This window comes from Dromiciops gliroides, chromosome 3 (assembly GCF_019393635.1).
Source record: "Dromiciops gliroides isolate mDroGli1 chromosome 3, mDroGli1.pri, whole genome shotgun sequence".
In the NCBI taxonomy this organism is placed as follows: Eukaryota; Metazoa; Chordata; class Mammalia; order Microbiotheria; family Microbiotheriidae; genus Dromiciops; species Dromiciops gliroides.
The window spans coordinates 291,771,847-291,797,989 of record NC_057863.1 but is presented as its reverse complement, the minus strand read 5'-3'; the positions used below and the strand labels follow the sequence as shown (position 1 = coordinate 291,797,989).

Here is a 26,143-nt window from a genome sequence, read left to right as displayed (position 1 = left end):
TTATCCAAATATTACCTCTTTATTCTAGCAAAATAGTTATCCATATATTACTTTCCATGTCTATAATCTATTTTACAACTAACCTAAATAAAATCATTTAATTTTTTATGTTGTGAAATTGATAAACACCAACAAACACAAATACTTCAGGTATCCTTTTCTTCCTTTTTCTTTCCATTGACTTTCTAGTTATAGTTTAACAAATATGCAGTCACATTTGTGAAGAGGAAAAATTATGGGAATAGTTTATAGTATGCATTTAATGTTTTATTTGAGAAAAAGGCTCTTTGAATGCTTAGTTACATTAAGTAAGTTATTGCTACCATGCCCCAGTATTTTTCATTATGTTTGAAATATGTTATATCTGGTGTTTACTATTCTCTGTAGCCTGTGGGTCCAATAATGATACAAAAGCAAAGACAAAACAGTTCTATATTATTAGGATTTAATTGTTTTTCTTGCCTACAGGGAGCATAACATATATTTGACTCCACATTTGCATGAAGTGAATATTATTGCAGTTCCAAATATTCATCACATTGTAAGCTACAAGTGTATTCAAATGAGAATATATATTCAAAATGTCATCTATAAAAGCATTCATCCAATATATGAATTGGGGGAAGGGAGTCATAGTTTTAAAATAATCTAGGCTATTTACACTAAGAGTTTCATCTTTTAAACAACTTTCAAGTCAAAGAGACTAGAAACAATATGCCCTATTTCCTATAAAACTTCAAATGAACTTATTTATTCAGTCAGCAAGCTAAATCCTTGACTTTGTAAAAGAAGAATCAGAAATGAGCTTTGTCTCTCTGTCTTTGTTTCTGTCTCTGTGTTTCTCTCCATATCTCTCGTCCACATTATCTCTCTGTTGCTGTTTCACTATCTCTGACTGTCTCTACCTTTCTGTCTCTCTCCCTTTGTCTCATTTTTTTCTGTTTCTGTCTTTGTCTATCTCTGTTTGAATCTATTTCTCTCTATATATCTCTTGGTTCCTCTCTGTCTCTATCTCTGTCTCTCTGTCTTTCCCTCCTTACCCCATTTTTTAGCAGATGGCTCTTTCACCTTTCACTTTCTCCTCCCCACTCTTGACATCATTCTTATTCAATTTATTAATCAGGTTTCCTAAGGGAGAAACTATCTTTCTCTAGTGCAATTGTAATAACTTCTTTATAGCTTTTCATCCTTAGTTTCAGTTTCTCCTGCCTTTCCTAATAGATTCACCTCTTTGTTCACCTCTATAAAGGAGGTATTGTGAGAAATCTTTCCAACAGGGAATTTACAATATCTAGTGACGTCCAGTGTCTTTTATTCCCACTAGATACTTCTTCACTGACAGAAGCTTTTCATCAGGATCTATTATGGTTCTCTCGCAGTGTTATAAACCCTCTCTATTTTTCTTAAATAGGACAGATTATATTAGGAACCTGATTCTATCCCCATAATACTTGAGCTTGGATATATGTGATTTTTCCCCCTCCTAATCTCTATAAACTACATATAATAGGAGGTTGAACAGAAGTTGCATCTTTTTTGTTTGCATTTTTTGAGTTGCTAAAGCTTTAATGGTAACAGATGAACCATAGTTGAAAGAAAATGCTAAGAGGCAATGAAAGCTCCATTCAGAACCAAAAAGTCCCTTTGGTTTAAATGTCTCTGCCATTTCGCATGTTTAAGTATTTTGAGATGTGAAAGTCATTGCATATGAAGCGAAATCTAACAAGAATATCAACCTCATGGCATTATTTCTTACTGTCTAATCCTTAATCATAAATTGCTAAAAGGTGAGTTTATTTTTCAGGGCTGGGACTTCATTACTGTTTAGCATTTTATGAACAGCATAAATACAATTTTTATGTTTTGTGTTCACTAAATACTAAATGCAAATTAGCCGCAGGCAGAGCAGGATGATTTCCAGTGTAGATTGTCTTAGCTTCATTTTAAAGAGTTTATTTTCTATATCTAGAAGGTGACAAACTCTGCAAATGTGTACTTCTCAACGTTCCAAATGAAAAAACAAAAAAGGAGTATTTTTAGGGATAGTCCCAAATGCTCTGTTCTCTTTATTTTGAGAGATTTACGGAGTTAGGTTCATAACCTGGTCTCTGGCTTGGATGGTACGGAACAGCATTCATTTTCCTATTTGGTAATAACTTTCTTTTGTCTTCATTGTAACATGTTGACTTTAGAAGAGGTCTTTCTCAGAATCACCTAACAATGCCAAATGATATTCAGAGTGAAACCAATATTCTCAGGGAAATTTCCTTGCAATTATTCTTGGCGATAGCCTATAGCTGTTCAGAAAGCTCTTCTTCCCTCCCTCCTTCCCTCCCTCCCTCCCTCCCTCCCTCCCTCCCTCCCTCCCTCCCTTCCTTCCTTCCATATTATTCATGCAGTGAGTAACCCCAGGATGGAAACATCTTGAACTATAACAGATTGGCAGTTTGTCATTTACAGTTTTAGAGTTCCCTGGGGAAACTGAGAGGTTCAGTGAGTTTCCCAGAGTCACACAACTTGTATGTGTAAAAGGCAAGACTTGAATCCCTACGTTCCTCACTCTAAGGGCAGTCTTCTCACAAGTGTGTTATGCCGCTTCTCAGTGTTTGGCCCTAACACAAACACAAGGAGAGAAAGAGAGAGGGGGGCAGGGACAGGGGATTTCCCAAAGCAAATGTAAAGGCAAATAGTGGTACTGGGAGCAGAGTAAGCACATATATTGCAACTTCTAAGTACCAGGTTAAATGTTAAGCACTTTACAAATATTATCTCATTATTTCTTGAGAACAAGTCTGTGATACAGGTTCTATTATGTCTATTTTTGTGGTTGAGGAGACTGAGACAAAGAGAATTTATGTGACTTGCCCAAAGTCACATATCTAAGTAAAGTGTGTGAGGCCATATTTGTATTCAGCTCTTCCTAACTCTAGGTCCAGCAGTCAATGTGCTGCACAATCCAGCTGCCTCATATTGGGAAATACTTAGCTCCACGATAATTATTTAATCAATCAATTTACAAATAAGTATTGACCATTTATTATTTAAAATTTGCTATGCAAGTGACACATGTGTATGTTTATGCGTATATATATATATATATATACTTTCATGATTAATTTTTCTTGCAATTTATACATTCTTTTAGAAATCATTTAAGTAGTTGCTTTGCCACTGTGCAAAGATCTAGGGATGCAAAGACAAAACTAATAAAAGTTTTACCCTCAAAGAACTCAGGTTCTTTTGAGGAGATTCAAAATCTATACATGTGCCCATTTGAGGAGGTAGTGAGCACTGATAATTTAGGGGTTCAGGAAAGGCTTTCTGTATTTAAGGAACTATGGACAAAATAGAGTGAATGCATTCATGCTTGGCAAAGGCAGATCTCATCATTTTGCATCACAGACTCAACTACTCTGCAAGAATTTATTGAGTCTTTGTTGAGTGGATAACACACTGTACTAGTTCTGGTGACTAGTACTCAAGCTGTAGGTCCTCAACTATGAATCTTTTTGTCCAGAAGACTTTTAACCCAATGGGGATGAAAAAATTTTGGAATATTGTATTGAAGACATAGATATATGCTTGTTAGAAATTCCTTTTCTCTTTCCTTAAAACATTAGTAAATAGGAAAAATAGACAGAATATTCAATGTAGATAAATTTATTATTTAATCCTTGGCAATATTGTTTTCAGGGTTTGTTTTGGGGGGACACATGAGACAATGGGCCTCATGAGGCATTATAAGAAAATTGATAGTAAATTGTCTTTCTAGTAAATATTATATTTAGTTCATTACAACAGATATTGATTAAGAGCCTAATGTGATGAAGAACAGTCAGCAAGTTCCCAAAGATAAAATGTTTAGGTAAACTATAACCCCTTCCATCTTGCTTTACAGGAGTTATATGGCAATATGAGTAATACATAAATAACTATCATACAAAAGCACACATGATAAATACCTTGAAGATGCCCAAAATACTTAATATGGTACAATGGTAATCATAGAAGGTTTCTAGAAAAAAGGTATCAAACTCGAATAGAAATATATCATTGCAGGCACTTATGCACTTAGAAAACCACAAATTGACATTATCTGTGTTATAATTTATTTATTTTGTTAAGTATTTGTCAATTATATTTTCATTTAATTTTACCTCAGAGATTTGCTGGTCTCTTCTGGCTACTGGCTTTGAGTTTAACATTTCTGCTTTAAAGACTCAGTGAATATTCAACTGGTAGTGGTATATGTCATTCACAATTTTATTAAGCACTTAATCTATGGTTTCATGCAAGTCATTGATTAGAAATATTATTTAAGGGGGCAGCTAGGTGGCTCAGTGGATAAAGCACCGGCCCTGGATTCAGGAGGACCTGAGTTCAAATCCGGCCTCAGACACTTGATACTTACTAGCTGTATGACCCTGGGCAGGTCACTTAACCCTCATTGCCCCACCAAAAAAAAAGAAATATATTTAAAACACCAGGACCAAAGATAGTGAATTGTATCACTACTCAAAATACTTTCTGATTGATATATTTTTGGTCTGATCATTTCACCAGTTTTAAACCATCCCATGCCTTTCCATGTTGTCCACAAATATATAATCATATCTTTTTTTGTTAATACTTTCCTGAAATAAAGGTAAACAATATCAACTGCATCCCCCTAATTAAACTGCCCAGAAAGAAAAATAAATTACATTAGGTTTCTTTTCTTTCTTTGTTTTTGCTTTGTTCTGTTTTCTAGAATGAACTGTTATTGACAAATCCTTGAAGACTTTTAGTGATCTTCATTTCCCTAAATGTTCATCAGTCATCACTTACATTTTAATAAAGTGTTCTGGAATTTTATTAGGAATATAGGGCAAGGTCAGCCTATTTTACTTTTTCTCCTTTATTTTTTGAAAAATGTTACTTTTTAAACCTCCAGTACTATAGTACTTCTTTCATTTCTATGATTTTTTAAAATATCACAGACAGTGATTTAGTACTCACATAACCAAGTTCTTTCAGTATCCCAAGAAATAGATTATTGAGATCATATCTGTCTCTTACTGAATTCTCATTTATCTGGTCATTCCCAGAATCACTTTTTTTTTCTATTCCTCCAGGTCTAGCAAACATTCTCCTCTCATTCTTTATTATTAGGTTATCTGGGCAACAAGGTGGCACGGTGGGAGAGGATCTGAATTAAAATCTCACCTCAGACATTTACTAGCTGTGTGACCCTGGGCAAGTCACTTAACCCCTAATTCCTTAAATATCCAGGACCATCTCCTGTCATCCTGATGTATATCTTGCCACTGGACAAAGAAGAGAGTGAGGTTGGTGACTTTGCACAGCCCTCCCTCACTTAAATCCAATTCAATTCAAGTCATGACATCACCCTGATGTCATGGTCCTCTTCGAGAATGAAGGACAAACAACAATACATTAAATCATATATTCAGAGCAATGTTTCTAACCTTTCTTTGATCTTACTTATTTCCACACACTAGATCTAAAAAAGTCCAAATTATATCAGTGTTCTTGCAGTGAGCAATTCAATGATGTGGTGGGAATGGAAGTCAGATTATAAGGAGATGGTGAGGAAGTAAAGGCATCACTTGGAGATATTTTCAGAATATAGAAGGTGAAAATAAGGTAGAAGGTGAATGAGGGAGAACAGGCAAGGAAATACTCCTTTAGGGATAGAGAGACCTGGGCATGTGTATAGGTAGATGGGAAACAATCAGTGAAAAGGAAGAGATTCAATATGTATGATATAGAGGGTATATTTTAAAGAAAGAAATCTGACTGAAACTTGAATCAGCTTATAAGAATAAAAAAAATCACTAAATTCAAAAACATGGTAAAGAACCTTGGACTGTCAATCATTAAATAATTATTAAACTACTGCTATGTCTCAGGCATTAGATTAGGTTCTGGGGTGCAAAGAAAAAAATACTTCCTGTCCTCAAGGATCTTGGTTTGATTAGGAAAAAAAAGAAATGTGCAAAAAAGCAAATTTTTAAAAAGTAGCACATGAAAAGTAATTTCCCTGCAGGGGAGACAGTGGTACCTGGGACTAGTAAGAATGGCTTCAGGAGAGTTTCGAAGACCGTTAAGGATTCGAAGACATCAATGTGAATTACAATAGTGAAGTCCTGACATGGAAGGCATCCTGTACAAAGACATAGAAACAGGAGATTGTATGTATTACAAGGCCTTTTCTAAACAAGGTCTTCCAAAAAGTTTTAATGCTATTCAAGTTTAAAACTTCACTAAGCTTTTAGGACACCCTGTATTTCAAGTGGACAGTAATAAGTTACTTATCAGTGAGGAGACAGTCCCTTGAGCACATCTCGATTTTCCTGTCTCCTCATCCATGTTCAAGCCATTTCAAATTTCTGGAATCACTATCTTATCCTGCCCTTTGAAAAACTATTTCTCCAAGAAACCTTCCCAGATTGTTTCTTTCCTTAGGATTTATGTTACATTGCATTTCTACCTCTTTAATGTACTTATTTTGTGAGAGCTTGTATTAGTTTTTTTTAATTATCATAAGCAGTAATAATAACTGATATTTTCATAGTACTTTAAAATTTACAAAGAATTTCTCAAATTATCTTGATTCCCTGAAAAACTCTTTGAGGAAGATTCTGAAAGTAAGAGAGAGATAGGTGATTAATGTATGAACAAATAAACAAATGAAATGAATAAATTAATGCACAAATGAAGGAAGGAAGGAAGGATTGAACCTGGAGTCAGGAAGATGAGTACACATCAGGCCTCAGACACATCCAATCTGTGTAAATCTGGGCAAATCACTAAATCACTGCTTGCCTCACTTCCCTCAACCATAAAATGGGAATAATAATAGCACCCTACCACACAGTGTTTTTTGTGAGGATCAGATTAGATATTTTTAAAGTATTTAGTCCAGTTTCTGGCACAGAGTAGGTACTTAATGAATGCTAGTCTTCGTCCTTTTTATCATCCCCATTTTTCAGAAGCTAGGTTTCCAAGAAATGAATTGACATGTTCACTGTTAAGTAGCTAGTGTTTCAGAGGCAAGATTAGAACTCATGTCTCCTAATTACAAAGCCTTCTCATTTATTTATTTATTCATCCATTCACACATTTTATTTATTTGTTTGTTTGTTTATTGTTTGTGTGGCAGTGAGGGTTAAGTGACTTGCCCAGGGTCACACAGCTAGTAAGTCTCAAGGGTCTGAGGCTGAATTTAAACTCAGGTCCTCCTGAATCCAGGGCCGATGCTTTATGTTGTTATTTTCTATTACACCTCTCTGCCTCACTACAATGAAATTCCTTTCATTTAGGGGTTTGATATTATTTATTTTTTATCTCTATTTTTATGTCAAGCAGAATATTCTACATATATTCATGTAACACATTCAATATACATTAATAAAGGAATTATTCCATTAATCAAACATCACATTTTGAGTATTAGAATATTGGATAATAAATGACCAGAGCAACACATTGTACTATTGCAGGGGGTGGGGTGGAATTGATGCACTTCTAATTTCTGAACAAAAAATATGAAAATTCTGAATATATGTATATATACACTAAATTTTAGAGCATTTATACTTAATGTTTTGTGAAAAGCTACAAATATGGTAAGCTAATTATGAACAAATATATCCCAGGTTTCATAAAAAATGTCAACTCTCTGCTTTTATATCTGCAAAGACTTTCAATATATTTGATATGGAATCCACATTCCATCATAAAATCTGTACTCAATCAGTAAATACAAAATAAGTCTTTGTATTTCCCTCCACGTTGTTGGTCCTCAGATGTTCAAGAATTTCTCCCCTGATGTGCTTGTAGCAGACGGAGCTCTGTGCTAGTCTTAGAAAGTCAGCATTTTCTTTCAATGGCAATATTCTTTTACGTGAGAGAGCAATTTAAAGTTCTTTACCATATGATTAGCATGTAGAATTATTTTTAAAAGCAACAGGAGAACCCAGCATTCATTTGTATTGGTTTCTTTTTTAATACCATAAATCTTTAGTCCTAAATGATCAAATTATCCTGACTCAAGTGGATACTATGCTGTAGCACACCAAAGTGCTTTGCTTACTGAACATAACAGTATTTGACAGCAGCATGCTGAGTTCATAAACTTTCATGGCGATGGTTCCTGATATTTCATAATATAACATGGTGATGGTTATACAGATCTTGAGAAAAGAGTGATTTTCATTATCATAGGCACAATGAATTTATAGTAGTGAATAATTCATTTTACTCTCCATAGGTCATTCAAATAATGAAAAAATATTTTTAAACTAAAACAACAGCATCAGAATGGCAACTATTATAAATATTTGAAAAATCATTTTCTATTTGTTGGGAAATTACTATTAAATAACCTGAAAACAATCTCACTGCCCTTTTTTGTGACTCTTTCCATCCTGCCTTTCTATTAATTTCTCATTGAGAGTAGGGTGGGTACAGAGTCACATGTAGGGTTGTAGTTACTATGCTGACTGGGAGGAAGAGCAAGAGGAGGAGGGGGAGGAGGATGAGGAGGAGGGGGAGAAGGAGGAAAATGAGAGGAAAGAGGAGGAGGAGGGGGGAGAGGAAGAGAAGGAGCAAGATCAGGATGAAGAGGGGAAGGAAGATGGTGATGGTACAAACAGTGGAAAATGAGAAAGAACTCATGTTGAACATGACCACTGGGAGGGAGAAAACATGGTCTGGGATAGGGCTCCAAGTTCCCTCCATGTTTTGGCAACCTAGAATCCCATGGTTGCCATGCCCTAGTTACTCTGGCTGTTCTGTATGGGTAAGAATTGGAAAGTTTGATGTTCTCTTTCATTTCTAAAACAATATAAACTTTGAAGTTAACAATGTAGTTTTAAATATACCTGTATGATGCTCAATATTTCAAAACGGATGACCTAGTCAGGTACTTTCCTCTTTGCTACAGAAATCCCTGACATTTGAGTAGGAGAAATGTTAAGGGATTTCTGGAAAGTACTCTTTCATTCTATGAGATGACACTAAATATTCATCTAAGTGAAACCTATGTTCAGTGTTGTGGCATTTCTGCTAATAACTTTGAAGTTAATGCACATTTTCTTTATATTATTTCAGAACCATGATTGTCACCTTTTTTCCACAGGAACAGCAGAAAGGGGACTTGCTGACATCAGTCAGGAATTAAGCCATCAAACACTTTCATTTTCTATTATCGTTTTCAATTGATTTTTTAAACAATTGTCAGGTTTTCTTTTCCACAAAAATCAAATAGCTGAGACATGAAAGTTGGGCAAGAGTTTGTTTAAAGACAATTCAAACAGTTCACCCTGGTTTTCATTGATTTCAAAATCGAGCAATCAATCTAGACAGTTAGTCTCCCTTTAACAATGGTTTAAAGGAAGAAGTAATGGTATCCTCTTGCTGCTTTCATGCCAAATCTCGGGTTGAAAATACGTTTTCGTGGAGTGGAAAGAAGGAAAAAAGAAAGAGAAAGAGATGGAGGAAGGAAAGAAAGAAGAAAGAAAAGAAGGAGGAAGGAAGGAAGGAAGGAAGGAAGGAAGGAAGGAAGGAAGGAAGGAAGGAAGGAAGGAAGGTAGGAAGGAAGGAAGGAAGGAAGGAAAGGAGTGAGCAAGGAAGGAAGGTAGGAAAGAAAGAAGGAAAGAGAGAAGAAAAGAAAGAAGGAAGGAGGGAAGGGAAGAAGCAAGGCTAATAAAGGAAGGAAGGGAGGGAGAAAGGAAGGGAGGAGGGAGAGAAAAAAGGAAGGAAGAGTGAATGAAATGTTTGGGGGATGGAGGGAGGAAAGGAGTGAGGGAGAAAAAGCTTTCAAGATTTTAATTTAAGGTGATATGAATTTTAGATTATCTTCATTAAATGAATAGAGGAAAGAAAGAACTGCAATTGTGTGGAAATCACTTTTTTTTTTCTCATCACTTTACCCCCTCATACAATATGGAAGACTGTGTCAGGTTCTATGCTTCAATGTGACTTTTTCCCACAAGCTCAGAACTTCCTTGCTGGTAGATGAGTAAAAACTTTTGGTGGACTTTAAAATGACTTGGCTTCCAAATACAGTCATCTGGTAGAAATGCAAACTATTCCACTGTCTTCTAGCTATTGAAAAACTTGGAAAAACTTCTAAGGAGTTAATGTGTTAATTATTTTGAAACATCCTAGAATTATTTCTTTTCTACAATAGGTCACAAAATATTACTCAGCTTGTCTACACAGTGTGATTAGTTGTTATAAAATAAATATTTTGTGGCAAGCATTTTTATTGTGCTAAATACAATTAAAGTTATAGAATGACATTTTAACATTATTTTTCACCTATCGATTCCTTTTCAGTTAAGGAGAAACAATTCTCAGGAAAAAGTTTTTAAATGTTTCATACTAACATGCACATTCATATATACATCTATATATGTGTGTTGAAATATGTGTATATGCATACATATTATGCATGTATAAATGTATGTAATTTCTGTATATGTGTTTGACTCAAGTCTAGGCCTTTAATATTATGATTTTATTGAGTGAAAATGTATGTGTTTTTCTAATTTAACAACAAAACCGTAACATTGGGCTATTAAGCAATTATTAGTTGTGCACTTATACCTCACTTCCTTTCCACTAAGCAATGTGGAAGGAATAATCAAGACAGTACTGAGTTCTAGACCTGCATAAAAATTCCAGCTCTGACAGTCCTAGCTTTGTGACCCTGTAAACATGACAGACTTGTTGAATGCCAGTCATTTCACTGCAATGGAGACACAATAATACTTGCATTATCTATCTCAGAGGGTTGGGTGAATCAAATGAGTTAATGTTTGGAAAGCATTTTCTCAACTTTCAATTATTACATTAACATAAGCTATTGTGATTATTATTGTTTCCACTGCCACCATTCTAGTTCAAGTTTTTAACATTTTGTCAATTTCATTTTTGTAATTAGTAGCCCTTTCTCCAATCTCTTCTGTATCAGAAAATTGTTTACATCCATTTTCCTCTTTTTGCATTGTGAACAGATTGATTTTCTTGAAGGTCAGCTATGATTGTGTTGATCCCTTCAAAATGACTGCTGGAGGCAGCTAGCTGGCACAGTGGATAAAGCATTGGCCTTGGATTCAGGAGGACCTGAGTTCAAATCCAGCCTCAGGCACTTGACACTTAACTAGCTGTGTGACCCTGGGCAAGTCACTTAACCCTCATCACCCTGCAAATAAAAATGACCACTAATCCAAAGTATTGGGTTGAAATTCAAGACTTTAGTGTACCTATCTCCTGGCTACCTTTATATTCTTATGTCCCTCTGCTCCCCTAGACATTCTATATGTATAAAGTAAAACTGTATTTCCATTTCTTTTCAACAATATCACATGTAATCAAAGGGAAAAAAGGAGGAGAAAGAAATAAGCATATATTAAGTTGTATTAGACACTGTGCTAAATCCCGGGGATCCAAAAACAAACAAATGAAATTTCCTGTCCACAAGCATCTTACATTCTAATGAAAAAGACATCATATAGAAGAGATACGAAACAGGGAGGGTGGAATGTTGGGGTGGGGGGGGAGGCAGATGCATCCAATGGGAGCTTTGGCGCTGGAAATAAGAACACAAAGAAGGAAACTAAAGTTCCAAGTAAAATCTCATCTTCCACAGGAAGCCTTTCCCAACACTCTTACTCCCAATGCCTTCCCTCTTTAAATATCTTACTTATCCTCTAGATACCATGTTTGTACATGTTAGATTGCTTGTCTCTCTTATGAGATTGCAAACTCCTAGAAGACAGTGATTGTCTTTTGCCTTAGTTTTGTTGTTGTTTTGTTTTATTTATTTCCAATATGTAACATAGCAACATAATAAGAGCTTAATAAGTGTTTATTCACTAATGGCTTGTCTGAAACAATTCCTACTTAAAAGGAATTTATATTGCTTACAATTCCAGCTCCAGTTATCTGATTTAAAAAAAAATCAAAAACCAGATCTCTGTCAGCTATGCCAAGACAACTAGAGTAGTATATGCAGACAATATTGTTACATTTCAAAGGAATTACTTGCTAGATGTACATCCAAGCTGCATTTGTTCAATGGTCCATCTTCCAAGAATATTGATTGTAAAAAAAAGGAAAACAATTTTCAAATTTGAAGAATTTACAGAGATTCCCTTTTTCCAATATCTGTTCAGATGTTTTTTCTCAGTTAAAAAATGGAAAGTAAACTCTTAGAGAACCTAGACATTAATGGAAGCCTAGTTTCAAATGCATTTATACCAACATGATAACTTAGTGGCTTGTATCTTCTCAGAGATACTTTTTTGAATGTACCCAGAATGTGCTCGCTCTGATTGAGTTAACCACCCATTTCATTACTAGTAAATCATACCAGCACATCATAGCCAACCAGTTTGGATTGATGGGGTAATTGTAATTCCCAAAGAAGATGACAGATAACATCAACTTATTTATAATTCATGTTTGCCTACTTAGTCATTCTTGCAACAGCTCTGCAATAATAAATCTCATTAAGCCTATTTTCAGGGCTCCAGTGGTTTAAAGAAACACTTTGGTTATTCTCTCCCATTAGTAGTCCTCCATCCAGAGGGCACTTCTCAGAATCTTTTTGTGCCACTTCTGGAAAGAGAGAAAAGGTCAAAAAGCATGGTGTGACTGGCTTAGCCTCTCAGAGCCTTCTTAATTTACTTCCTAGGAATTTTACCAAATGTAGAAAGTAGCAATAGTGATTAATTAGAAAAAAAAAGCCTTATAGAAAGTATAATAGAAATTTTGAATGGCAAGGAACCTTTAAGTTATTTTAGCTCTATTCTTTCATTTTGTCACCAAAGAAATTTGAGAAGTGAAGCAGCATGCCCAAACATAAATAAATAATTAGTGACAAAGCTTAGGTTAAAACCTAGTTCTCTGGACTTGGTCAGGCTGCCTTGCTCTGAGTCAACACTGAGTTAAGTCCCTCAAAAAATTACTTCCCCCATGAAAATGTTGTTTACAACTAAAATCTCACCTGAGGAAATGGCTTCATACTTTCATGGCTCCTATTGTTTCAGTGAAAAACACTCATGTAGGAAATCACAAATGTGCACACACATATGACATAATAAACGTGTGTTCATATATGCATACCATAGTGCATATGTGTGTGTTTGCATATACCCATGTGTATATGTATTTATTGGGGAGAGAGATGGAGAAAGAGATACTGTGTGTGTGTGTGTGTGTGTGTGTGTGTGTGTGTGTGTGTATGAGAGAGAGAGAGAGAGAGAGAGATGTAGTAGGTGGTACAGTGACTATAGTTTTGGACTTGAAGTTAGAAAACTGAGTTTGAATCTTGAGTCAGATACCTATTAGTGTTATGACCCTAGGAAAGTCATGTCACCTCTGTTTGCCTCAGTTTCCTAAACTGTAAAATGGGAATAATATTAGCATCTCCCTCACAGGGTTGTTAAGAGGATCAAATGAAATAATGCATGTAAAACACTTTGCAAATTTTAGTGTTATATACATGTTATATAGTAGTGATTTTTGTTTAAACAAATATATATACTTTAAGTTTATATGTATATATTTTGTATATCTATATATGTGTGTACATATATATATACATACAGACATACATACATACATGGAAGACTAAATTAAGATATACATACATGTCACGGGGCAGCTAAGTAGCACAGTAGATAAAGCACCAGCCTTGGATTCAGAAGGATGAGTTCAAGTCCTAACTCAGACACTTGACACTTACTAGCTGTGTGACCCTGGGCAAGTCACTGAACCCTCATTGCTGCACACACAAAAAAACAATAAACTATTCTTTTAAAAATATATACATACATGTGTATATATATATATACATAATTACATTTATACTTGTATCTATATATTTCTCTCAAAATTATATATATATATATATATATATATATATAGAGAGAGAGAGAGAGAGAGAGAGAGAGAAACACAGACATACATGTAGACACAAACACATATAAAGCCATGAATGGTTTTATAGTACATTATGTATAAGATTTAATTTTAATCTAGTGAGTTAAATATAACCTTTAATTTTATGAGGTAAGATTTTACAAGGTGAGACATTTCTGTGATGATCCCACATCATAATACATAAAGAGGATAAAGGCAGGGGGCCCAAGAGGCCCATGGGGACAGAGGAAAATGGAGATGGACATATTCTTCAATGTGATCTGTAAACAAGTATTTCAAGGTGTTGGTCCAAAATTAACTAGAAGACACTTCGTTTGTGGATTAAGAATAAGTAAATCATTGTTATCCCCACCACAGCTTCACTCCTCAACTTTCTTTGAAGAAGTAGACACTTCCTCCTTACAGGACAGGTAAGTTTTCCCTGGAATTCAGAGCATTTTTCATTACTGTTTTAGACAAACTCAAAATTGAGCATAGGACATAGCCTATGGGTAAAAGCTGTCACTTAAAACTACTGACTCTCAGTTTCCTCTTCTGCAAATTAAGAGAATGATGCTTGCACTACCTATTTCCCAAGGTTGTTTTGGGAATACTCACCTTAGACCATAACACATACACACACACACACACACACACACACACACACACACACACACACACACACTATTTATAGAGGCAAAGGGAAGCTGGAGTCAGCTCACACTAGATTTCTGTTCAATTTTTAGCAAGAACATTTCTACTGTAGAAGTGTGTGTGCTACAAATCAGGCCTTGATTTATTATTTGTTGATTGGCTAGTATAAAGAAAACTAGAGAGAAAATGTTAATTACTCTTAAAGTGGACAGTTTTCCCCCAAAGAATCAGTTGTTAAATGTTAACAGCACACAAAAACATATATGTATATGTGTACACATATACACACATGGGCATATATACATTTATGTGTATAGGTATGTACCTACATCTATCTATCTATCTATCTAAAATTATAAATATTCCTTTCACATTGCAAAAGTGTGGTGCCCTGCCCCCATAATCTGGAAAATCCACTTAAAATTTTTGGGCCCTCCCTTCATACCAGAGGAGTCTTTACCATATATTGAAATTGAAATGGCAAAACTTGTGATGTGGAAGGGATAACTGTATCTTTAATCCTTTCTGAGCTTTGGTTTCATTGGTAAACTACAACTCAAATTCACATACACAAAACAACCTATAGTGATGTGTAAATTCTAGCTGTTATTTATTTTGTAGGGACATACCATTTTAAGGAATTACCAATGAAGAAACTCCCACTACCAATGTAGGGTGTCAACTGCTTTGCTGCTTTAGTCTTAGAGATTTGTCTGAGGCACTGATGGTGAATTGAATTGTCCTGTCATTGTGACAATGCATCAGAGCAAATGCATTGAACCAGAGCCTTATTAACTAACTATGAGGCTGCTTCTCTAGTTACACTAACTTTTGAGATGTTTTTTGTTATTGATACTATTAGAGGGGCAGTGAAATTGCCCATTGTTTTGAAGTCAGGAAGACTGATTCAAATCCCAGCCTCAGGCATTTCCTAGGTGTGTGAACCCTGGCAAGGCACTTAGCCTCTATTTGCCCCAGTTTTGTCATCTGTAAAATGGGAATAATAATATGACCTATCTCCCAGGGTTGTTGTAAGAATCAAATGAGATATTTTTAGTGCAATACTTAGTACAGTGCCTGGCAATAGCAAGTGCTATATAAATATGCTACTACTACTACTACTATTACTACTACTACTACTACTGCTGCTGCTGCTGCTGCTGCTGCTGCTACTGCCACTATTACAAATAATAGCAATATCTAATTTGATCTTCTACTCATATATAAAATGACTGCACTACTTATCTGATATAGTGAGTATCAAATGAGCTAATAGTTTGGAAAGGATTTTATATATTTCAAAGTGGTATACAGGTGCAAGTCATTATTATGGTTGATATTGTTCTTGCTATTGATACATTCATGAGCTGCCCAAAGCTATTAGGATGACAATAAACCCCATGGATATTTCTGGGATGTTCAGCATCACTGCTTCACTTTATAGAATTAGAAACAAATGGAAACTTAAGCCCTTATGGAAAAGCAATTTTCACAATTTTCATACTTCCCTGGGCAAGTCACTTAACCTATGAGCCTCAGTCCCCTCGTCTGTAAAATAAAGGAGTTGCTTAGATGACCTATAATGTTTCTTTCAGCTCTCAAAAATCATTTTATCCTATAATTCTTTGATTCCTTTTAATGAACATTTTATCCCCAGAATACATTTTACCTGCAGCATTGCCTAAATGTGAGATTTTTAAAGTTAAAAGATTGTCTCATTACTTTTATGCATAACTACCTGGGAAAAATATAATGCAGAATACCATGCAACTTTTTGCAGTAATGTTACTTTAAAATTACTGTATAGGTCGAAAAGAAAGTTTAAGAAAATTACCCTTTTAGTCAAGGCATATATAGTGACTTTTAACCCCAAAGTTGAGGTGTTTTTTTTTAAACTTAATAGTCAGTAAAACTATGGACTTTTAAAGTACATTAACATAAATCATTTGCTCCATCTCTTTGACCTCTCCATTACTTCTCCACAAGTTACATTTCTTCTTACATCTCCTTGTTCTTTTTTTCAGAGCTTGATCAGATTGCATTTCTTTGTGATTCAACCTCCCTCTTTTTTGTTTCCTTCCTTAACCTTTGGCATGTACAATCCTTGTCATTACCGCTAAAAATCTGACCTGTATCAACCATTTGTTCCTTAAATCAGTTTCTGTCTTTAGTATGGTAATGTTTTTTGTGACCTTTAGCACTAATCTTTTTCTTGAACTACTGTCCACCCTTTATATACTATTCCAAATTATTTGGCCAGAATGGTTTAAATTATTGTGTACTTTAGCCCTATGTCTATGGTGCAAAGCTTTTTCCCATCCCATTGATGCTCCCAAAGCTCTCTGAATATATGAACTCCCATTTTCAAGACAATTAAATTCCATTATTTATAATATTTTGGATTTGGACAGGATTCTAAGAACAACAAAGTGCTTTCCTTAAAGCAATCCTGTGAGGTAGGTAATGCAAATATTAATTTTTTTTTATTTTTAACCAGACCATTGATTTCATTGGTAAAGGTCAGTTCAGTTACAAAACCCCATCTATAAATACTGCATGGCATCTGCTCTTTAACTTATATCATGGAGAAATTTCTGGGTCACTTAGAGGTTAAATGACTTGTCCCTATCATATATGTAATATGTATTGAAGGTGGGATTTGAATTCAGGCCTTTCTGACTTGGGCCAGCTCTCTATATACCATTTCATACTGACTTTCTAAATAGTATTTGCCCTATTTAAAGATGAGAAAATTGTCTCAAAGATGTTCAATGAATTGCCCACCTGTCCCATAGCTAAGAAATAAACCAGGATTTGAAACTAGATTTTCCTATTGTGAACTCACTGTTTGTTTGTTTTTTTTTAATTACCTGTCTCAGTTTCTTGTATAATAACCCATACCATGACTTTGGACCATTTCAAATAAACCTTGATTTAAAATAATTGAATGACCAAAATATCACAAGAGTCAAACTGTAACTTCAAAGATGGTATAGAGGAGAAGGTCTGGAACAATGAATTATTCAAAAGTATTTTGAGCTTAGTCCATGATTGTTGATGGCTCAAATGAGATAAGGGATGTAAAGCATTTTGCAAATTGTAAAGCACTTGGGGCAGCTAGGTGGCACAGTGGATAGAGTACCAGCCCTGGATTCAGGAGGACCTGAGTTCAAATCCAGCCTAAGACACTTGACTCTTACTAGCTGTGTGACCCTGGGCAAGTCACTTAACCTCAATTGCCTCACCAAAAAACAAAAACAAACAAAAAAATTGTAAAACACTACATAAATTCCCATTGTTTGTTGTTGTTGTCATCGTTGTCACCCTCCAATCACCAGGACTCCAGTATCATAATGATTTAATGTCCTATGCCTTTTGATTTTACTCCTATAAAATTCCAGTAATGTTTATAGAGTATCACAGGGGTGTGCTGATAAACTAGGATCTCTGGGAGGGTGATATACAAACACTTTTAAGTTTAACATGCATCAGTAACATTTTCTTGTGTCTAGAAAAATCAACAGAACAAAAATTGAACCCTGATTTGTATCTTCCAGTTTCCAAAGTGTGAATGCACACATGGAAAATTTAACAATTGGCTCTAAGCTAGAGATGACTCCAGTACAACCTGGACTCACTCCAAGGTAACAGGTTCCTTTTCTGTCCTCTTGTCTGATTTCTTCAATCAAAAGTTGATGGGGGTGCTCGCTTCGGCAGCACATATACTAAAATTGGAACAATACAGAGAAGATTAGCATGGCCCCTGCGCAAGTATGACAGGCAAATTCGTGAAGTGTTCCATATTTTAATTAAAAAAAAAAAAAGTTGATGGGGCACCTAGGTGGTGCAGTGGATAAAACACCAGCCCTGGATTCAGGAGTACCTGAGTTCAAATCCGGCCTCAGACACTTAACACTTACTAGCTGTGTGACCCTGGGCAAATCACTCAACCCTCATTGCCCTAAAAAAAAAAAAAAAGTTAAAAAAGTTGATGACCACTTATCACGTAATTTGTGGAGTGGAGCCTGATTTAGCAGATTAGAATAGATGGCTTCTGTGATTCCTGCCATCTCTGGAATTTTGTTATTCTAGGAATATTATTTCAGTTTCTATTCCTTTTCTAAACATTCATACCACTACTATGCTAATTTCCTTTCAGATCTCTAAACATTAGTTAACTGGACCTTAATGATTTCTCTCTCCTATAAACTCTTTTTTTTTTTTTTTGGTGGGACAATGAAGGTTAAGTGACTTGTCCAGGGTCACACAGCTATTAAGTGTCAAGTATCTGAGGCCACATTTGAGCTCAGGTTCTCCTGAATCCAGGGCCAGTGCTTTATCCACTGTGCCACCTAGCTGCCCCCTCCTATAAACTCTTAGAATACAATATTTGTATCTATTCTTTGTCTTTTATTTCATTCTAAAAATAAGTTAAACTTTTTAGGATTTTTGTCCCTCATCTTTAAGTAAGAGTGGCAGTAGAAAAACTATTTCACTAGAAGTCAAGAAATATAGATTTGAGATCCAGATCTGCTACTTATCCCTGATGTGGAAACTGAGGCAAACATGTTTAAAGGACTTTCGAGGGTCCCAGAGCTAGAAACTGTCTGAGACTGGATTTGAATTCAAGTTTTCCTGACTCCAGACCTGGCCCTCTATCTACTGCTGCCCCATTGAGTGGGATAGGGAATCAGTAAAGCATTACTTTGTTGAACTGTCTAGTTGAGATTGGTGATCAAAAATTTGTAGTGGACTAGTCAACACAGCTTTTTTATTTTCCTCCAGGCCCTTTAACCACCATGTGAGTAGTAATGAAAGGCAGTTAGATAGTTCAGTGGTTAGAGCATCATCTCTAGAGTCAGGAAGACCTGAGTTCAAATTCTGCCTTAGACACTTCCTAGCTCTGTGACCCTGATTAATACACTAATCTTTTTTGCCTCAGTTTCCTTATCTGTAAAATGAGCTGGAGAAGAAAATAACAAACCACTCCAGTATCTTTAACAAGGCTATCACTAGGACAAGAGAAGAAAACATCCCAGGATATCAGATAGTGTGGAGTTTGAAGTTATCCATTAGAAATCAGGATTGGGAAGTTAAGAGGGCAGGGAAGGAATAAGCATTTATTAAGGATTTAAATGTAACAGTCACTATGCTAATTGTTTTACAAATATCTCAGCCAGCCCTCACATCCAGCCTGTGAGGTAGGTGTTATTATTAGTTTCATTTTACAATTGAGGAAACTGAGGCAGGCAGAGTTTAAGTGATCTTCCAGGTATACATAGCTTGGGGTGATGGCAGTAAGTTATTTGGTGGTACTTGTGCCTTAGGGAAATCTGCTGGAAAAGACTGAAAGGGATACGATCCACGGTGCATAATGAAAGATTTTCCTTGGCAAAGGAGGTCAGTTTTTACTGGTGAGATGGGGTGAAAGAGGAGATAGAGGGAAAAGATATTGATATAAAATTGTTGTTCTCAAAGAGGAGCATGACATGGGGGTGATATCATGATTTGCCGTGAATTGGAGAGGGAGAGAGGGACAAGTTCTCCTCCAGAGCCACCTGGGTCCAGTGGCAAGTTATATATCAGGATTACTGGTGATGGCCCTGGATGTTTAAGACAATTGGAATTAAGTGATTTGTCCAGAGTCACACAGTTAGTAAGTGTCTAAGGTCAGATTTGAACTCAGGTGTTTCCAACTTCAGGGCCAGTATCCACTGTTCCAGTTAGCGGTACCAAAATGATATAAAATAAAGAGGAGGCAAATAGATTAGTTCTAAATGATTCCTTTTAGTTCTGAATTTCTAGGATTCTATAAAATTATTATTCAAACACTAATTGTGTAACCTTAGGCAAGTCAGTTCATTTAATATATTGAATGGGGACAGCAGTATTCACATTATCTACTGGATGAAGTTGTTGGAAAGATCAAATGACATCACCTTTAAAAGGGGTTCATGTTCAAGAGCTCTGAAATTCTTTTATCTGATCATAATATTTCATCTTTTCATCTCTCCCTATGTCTTCTTACTCCTAAACCTACTCTTCAACCTCCGAATGACCACGGATCCATTCATTCCTCTAGAGGCCACTAGGTGGTACCATAGGGAGGCTGGAGTCAGGAAGAACTGAGTTCAAATTTGAACTCAAACTCAACATATTCCAAACAGAAATTAATATTTTTCCTGTAAAAACCACCACCTTCCAAACTTCACTATTCCTTTTAAGGACAACATTGTCCTTCCTGTCACCCAGATTTCCATCCTTTGTCCTCGCTCTTGCTTGTCCCACATATTTAATTAGTTGCTAAATCTCATCATTTCATTCTCCATAATCCCTCTACTTTCCCAGTCTATAGGCTCTTCCACCCCCTGATCAACTCTGACCCACGCTCTTGCAACTGCTTTCCAATTTTATTCCCTTCCTCCACATATCTCTTAATTTCAATGCATCCTCCATATGACAGCCAAAGTGACTGGGGGGAAAAAACAACGATGTAACCATGCCCTCCCACTTCTCAATAAAATCTAATGGCTCCTTTTTACCTCTAGGATCAAAACTTTAAGCTGCTCTGTTTGACAATTAAAATTCTTCACACTCTGGCCTGTTCCTGTCTTTCCAGTCTTTCAACACATCCCTCCTCTTCCTGTAGAATGTGTGTGTGGTCATACTGGACAGCATGTTTTTGTCCTCACATACAGTCCTCTATCTTCCAAGTCTACACAGGCTGTCCCTTTCCCTGGAATTCCCTCCCTCATAGTTGAACCTCTTTGAAACTTTGGTTTCTTTTAAAACTTGATTCAAGTGCAGCCTCTTATAGGAGGACATTCCTCATCCTTCCCCGCTCCTAGTGCCCTCTGTCTTTTGTACATTGCAGTATAGGTCTTTGTTGTCTCCTCATTTAGAAGGTAAGCCTCTTGAGGGAAGAGATGATTTTTACTTTTTCTTTTTATTCCCAGAGCTTAGCACAGTTCCAGGAACATAGAAAGAAATTAATAAATGTTTGTCAATTGATTGATTGAAATTTATATGTATTAACATATAGGTATATGATGCATAACTATATATTTATTACTCCATTTTATAATATTCATATATACTAACTAAATAAACAAATATATCAGCTATTATTTTTATCTGTTCAATGCTTTATTGTCTTTTGTACTTTGTATCACCTACAGTACCTTGACGAAGGCTTTTTGTATGTGTATATGCTAGAGGTTCAATAAGTATTCATCGGTTTGATTTGATGATTGATTTTCCTTAGAGGCCCTTGAACTAAATACCCATGGAACTAAGAAGATTGCATCAGCAACTTTTTTTTTTATTATTATAAATATGGAATGTGGACATATGGAATGTGTGTAAACTTACCATAGTTTCATACTTGGGTCCACTGCTCTAGTATTTCTAGAGAGAGAAGCTTTGAAGAATTATTCCAGTTTATCTATGCTTATTACTTGGCATATTTAAGGGAGGACTAAGTGGCTTAACTAAATATACCCAAGACTGCTTGCTTACAGGAAGATTAAGGGAAGAAAGGGGAACACAAAAGGATAGCAAATGTTTCCTGTACCTTCTCCTCCTTCAAAAACAAAAATAAAAACTTGAATAGTCTGTGACCAGGAAGGACAAAGACAAGATTATAGATAGAGCTTTAGGCTCAAAACAGGGCTGCAGGGGGCAGCTAGGTGGTGCAGTGGATAAATCACTAGTCCTGGATTCAGAAAGACCTTAGTTCAAATCTAACCTCAGACACTTGACACTAGCTGTGTGACCCTGGGCAAGTCACTTAACCCCAATTGCCTCACTGAAAAAAAAAAATTAATAGTAATGATGGTGGTGATGGGTAACTTTTATATAGCACTATGTACCAGGCACTGTGTTATGCAGTTTCACTATCTCATTTGATCCTCACAACTCCAGCAGTTAGATACTATTATTATCTCCATTTTACATATGAGAAAACTGAGGCAAACTGCAGTTAGAAGATTTGCCCGAGGGTTACACAAGTAGTAAGAGATTGATGTCATGTATGTTCTCAGGTCTTCCCGACACTAGATTTCCTAAATTATCAGAGGAAAGCTTTAAGTTTTATAATGTAACAAGATTATCTCTCTCTGCATATAAAAGGGGGCATGATTTGACTGCAGTATGATAGAAGCTGTAGCTAGTGTTTCATAGATTCATATGTTCATTGTGTTAGAGCTGAAAGTGTCCTTAGCGAGTGTGTAGTCCAATTGTTCATTCTTGCAGATAAGGAAGATGAGGCTCAGAGTTAAGGAGCAGAATTAGAACTCGATTGCAAATCTAGTACGACAGAGTAAATAGAGTGTGCAAGGTACAAAACCTAAAAAGAAAAAAAAATCATATTTACTTCTGGGTTTTATGTGACTTTATTATAAAGCTCTGTTTTATCTACATTTGGTATTCTCAGATAATACTTTTAAAGACTGAAAACAAATATTGATGGTTAAAGAGCAAATGCCAGTAAATAGTCCTCAGAGTAAAGAATATTTAGGAGACTAATGGTGAGTATTTGTAGAATAATTAGTGATTTTATAGCACTTTGGGATTTTCAAAGTGCTTTACATATCAAATCCATGAGCTATGATTAAGTACATTTCTCTTCTTAAGTAAAATTATTTAAGATAATATATTTTTCTTTGATTATTAATGATTTATTACTAAATGAAAATAGGGCTACATTTCTATAAGTATGTTTAATTGTTTACAAATCATGGCTTTCAGTTCTAGATGTAAAACCAAGGAAAAGGCTTTCATTTGCTTGATATAGTAATTGTAACGATTGGAATGATGCCACCTGCTGGATACTTACTGTAGAAGAGTTCTGCCCATGAAGCGAAGGTCTTTGAGGGCAAGACCAGGAGCCTTTTCTTTGGCGGGAGGAAGTGACGCGGACTAGTGGGAGGAGGAAGGAAGAGACTGGCGCTGACTCTGGGGCTCTTTCCTCTGGACTGTGGTGGAGAGCGGAGCTAGAAATGTGCTCTCCCTTTAATAGATAGGAATCTAGGCCTTTTTCTCTCTCTTTACCAAATTCTTATTCTCCTTAATAAATGCTTAAAAGTCTAACTCTTGCTAAAGCTTATAATTTATTGGCGACCACTCATTAAATATTTTAGACTAGCTAGAATTTTAGCCCTTAACATAATAAAAATATTTTGTTAACATTTACAGTCTTTTGTTAAGTAAACAAATTTCATTAGAAAGAGAAATATACATATAAGAATGGTTCATGAATTTTGAATTTGTTCCTGTACTGTGAAGATAAGCCCATCTTTCCCAATCCCTCAGACTTTTGCTCTGACACATATATAATTCTTATATAGGACAATATCTTTCTAGGTAAGCCTTATGAAGTTTGAAACTGTATAAACTTAAACACTATGGTAAACCAAATTCATTTATTTCACTTAGAAAGATGTATTTAGAGTTTTCAAAATTTTGCAATGACATATATGTTTCAAAGAGATTAAAATAATCATTCAAAAAATAAAGCTTTTTTTAGCATATGGCTTATGATGAGGTGATAATGAGGAAAATTGAATATCACATTTAAAATGTTATGTGTTTAAATCACATAGAGAAATCTGGCGTTGCAAAACTTAACAAAAATATATTGCCATTTAGGTGAATGTTATATCAGGCTTTTTTTTTTTTTAATGTTTCAGTGACTGTAGTTTGACTCCATATATACAAATTTATCTAATAATTAGCTTCAGCAATCTCCTTCATCTGAACTGCTGCCTTTTCCCCTGTATTCTGTTTTTTCCTTCTTCTATTTATCATCAACCAACCTTTCTTTTATACTTATTGTTGTTGAATCAACGTTTTAGTGTAATCAAGATTTCAGTCAAGTGGTTGTACACAGTGGATTTTATGATATCAAGGATTAATGCATACTCTTTGATACTTTGTAACTGCCTTGGAAAAGTTATATTCTAGTGAGTGTTCCCAAAATTTTGTGGCATTGCTGCTAAGATATTTTCATAGGAAATATTTTACTTGTTTTATTAATTTCATTTTTTTAAAAAAATAAAATGTTCTTTAGGAGTTAGTCAAGTTCCTTTTTCCCATTGATTTGGGTAAAATTGAAAATGGTCTCACTTGCAAAATAATGAAAGAACATTTGATTTTGAATCAGTAGGCTTTACCCGGATCATGACTTTGCTATTGTTTTCTTTTTTACTGGTATGGACTGCCCCCTCCCCATCTTTAAAATGAAGAAGATTGACTTGAATAGCACGAAGATTCTTTCTCGCTATAAGTCGTTGATTCTATGGCCCTATGAACTTTCCCCTGAACTTGAGTCAATTTACATAAAGCCAGGCATTGTGATGTGACATGCACACATGTATGTATATGCACACATATGCACATGTACAACGCATATGTCCACACACCTATGTATGTGTGTATGTGTGTATATGTATGCGTGTATGTGAGCACATATGTGCACACATGAATATATACACAAATGTACAGTGCATATATACACATATATGCATAAATGTGTGTGTGTATATATTTTTTTTGTTGACTAGATTTAGTTGTGTCTGACTCTTTAAGACCCCATTTGTGGTTTTCTTGGCAAAGATACATAAGTGTTTTGCGATTTCCTTCTCCAGCTCATTTTTATAGATGAGGAAGCTAAGCCAAACAGTTTTATATGACTTTTCCAAGGTCTCACAGCTAGTAAATATTTGAAGCCAGATTTGAACTTCAGAAGATAAGTCTTCTTGACTCCAAGCCTGGCAGTATATCTACTATGCCACCTAATATACACATATGAACATGCACATATATACATGCCACACACATGTGTACATGCACATGTATGTTTGTGTATGCACATGTCTGTACACATGAATATATACGTGAATTCATGCATGCACACAAACCAGTTGAAGTTCAGTCTTTGAGACAAATTGACTTTGTGTCCTCAGGAACATAAATTAATCTCTCTAGGACTATAAATTCCAGAAAGGATGCTGATGTTTATCTAACTGCTAGGGTTTCTTCCCTGGAAGAAGTTCCCTATAACAATGAAATCACAGGACATATATATCCAAAACAAGCCCAGAAAGAAATGATCTATGTTTACTAAAAACATCATTTGTGTAATTATACATTCATTCTTTTTTGTTTTGTTTTGTTTTTGTTTTTGTTTTTGTTTGTTAGTGAGGCAATTGGGGTTAAGTGACTTGCCCAGGGTCACACAGCTAGTACGTGTTAAGTGTCTGAGGTCGGATTTGAACTCAGGTACTCCTGAATCCAGGGCCGGTGCTCTATCCACTGCACCCCCTAGCTGCCCCTATACATTCATTCTTAGCCAATGACATTCTCCTGCATGAGAACTGGTTTATTCAATGTTTGTTCTTGTTTACAGTTGAGTGTTTTCTTTGCATTTTGTGAATTGACTCAGTGGCTAACTCTTAGTTTACAGGGTATTATTTTGGTTGCAATACTTGCAGTAGAACCTAGGTAATTCTTAAATGATTTGTCCCAGGCCCTCAGTCTAGCTCTCAGCAAA

The 26,143-nt window shown here is 35.5% G+C and overlaps 1 protein-coding gene and 1 non-coding gene across 3 annotated transcripts in view; both read left to right on the top strand.

The window, feature by feature from the left end:
* Nucleotides 1-26,143, top strand: part of IL1RAPL1 (interleukin 1 receptor accessory protein like 1) — a 1,532,725-nt gene that overhangs the window by 384,387 nt on the left and 1,122,195 nt on the right. The window lies entirely within an intron of this gene.
* LOC122752085 lies at nt 18,294-18,400 on the top strand. The gene has a single exon (XR_006355886.1). It is a non-coding gene; the product is annotated as a U6 spliceosomal RNA (small nuclear RNA).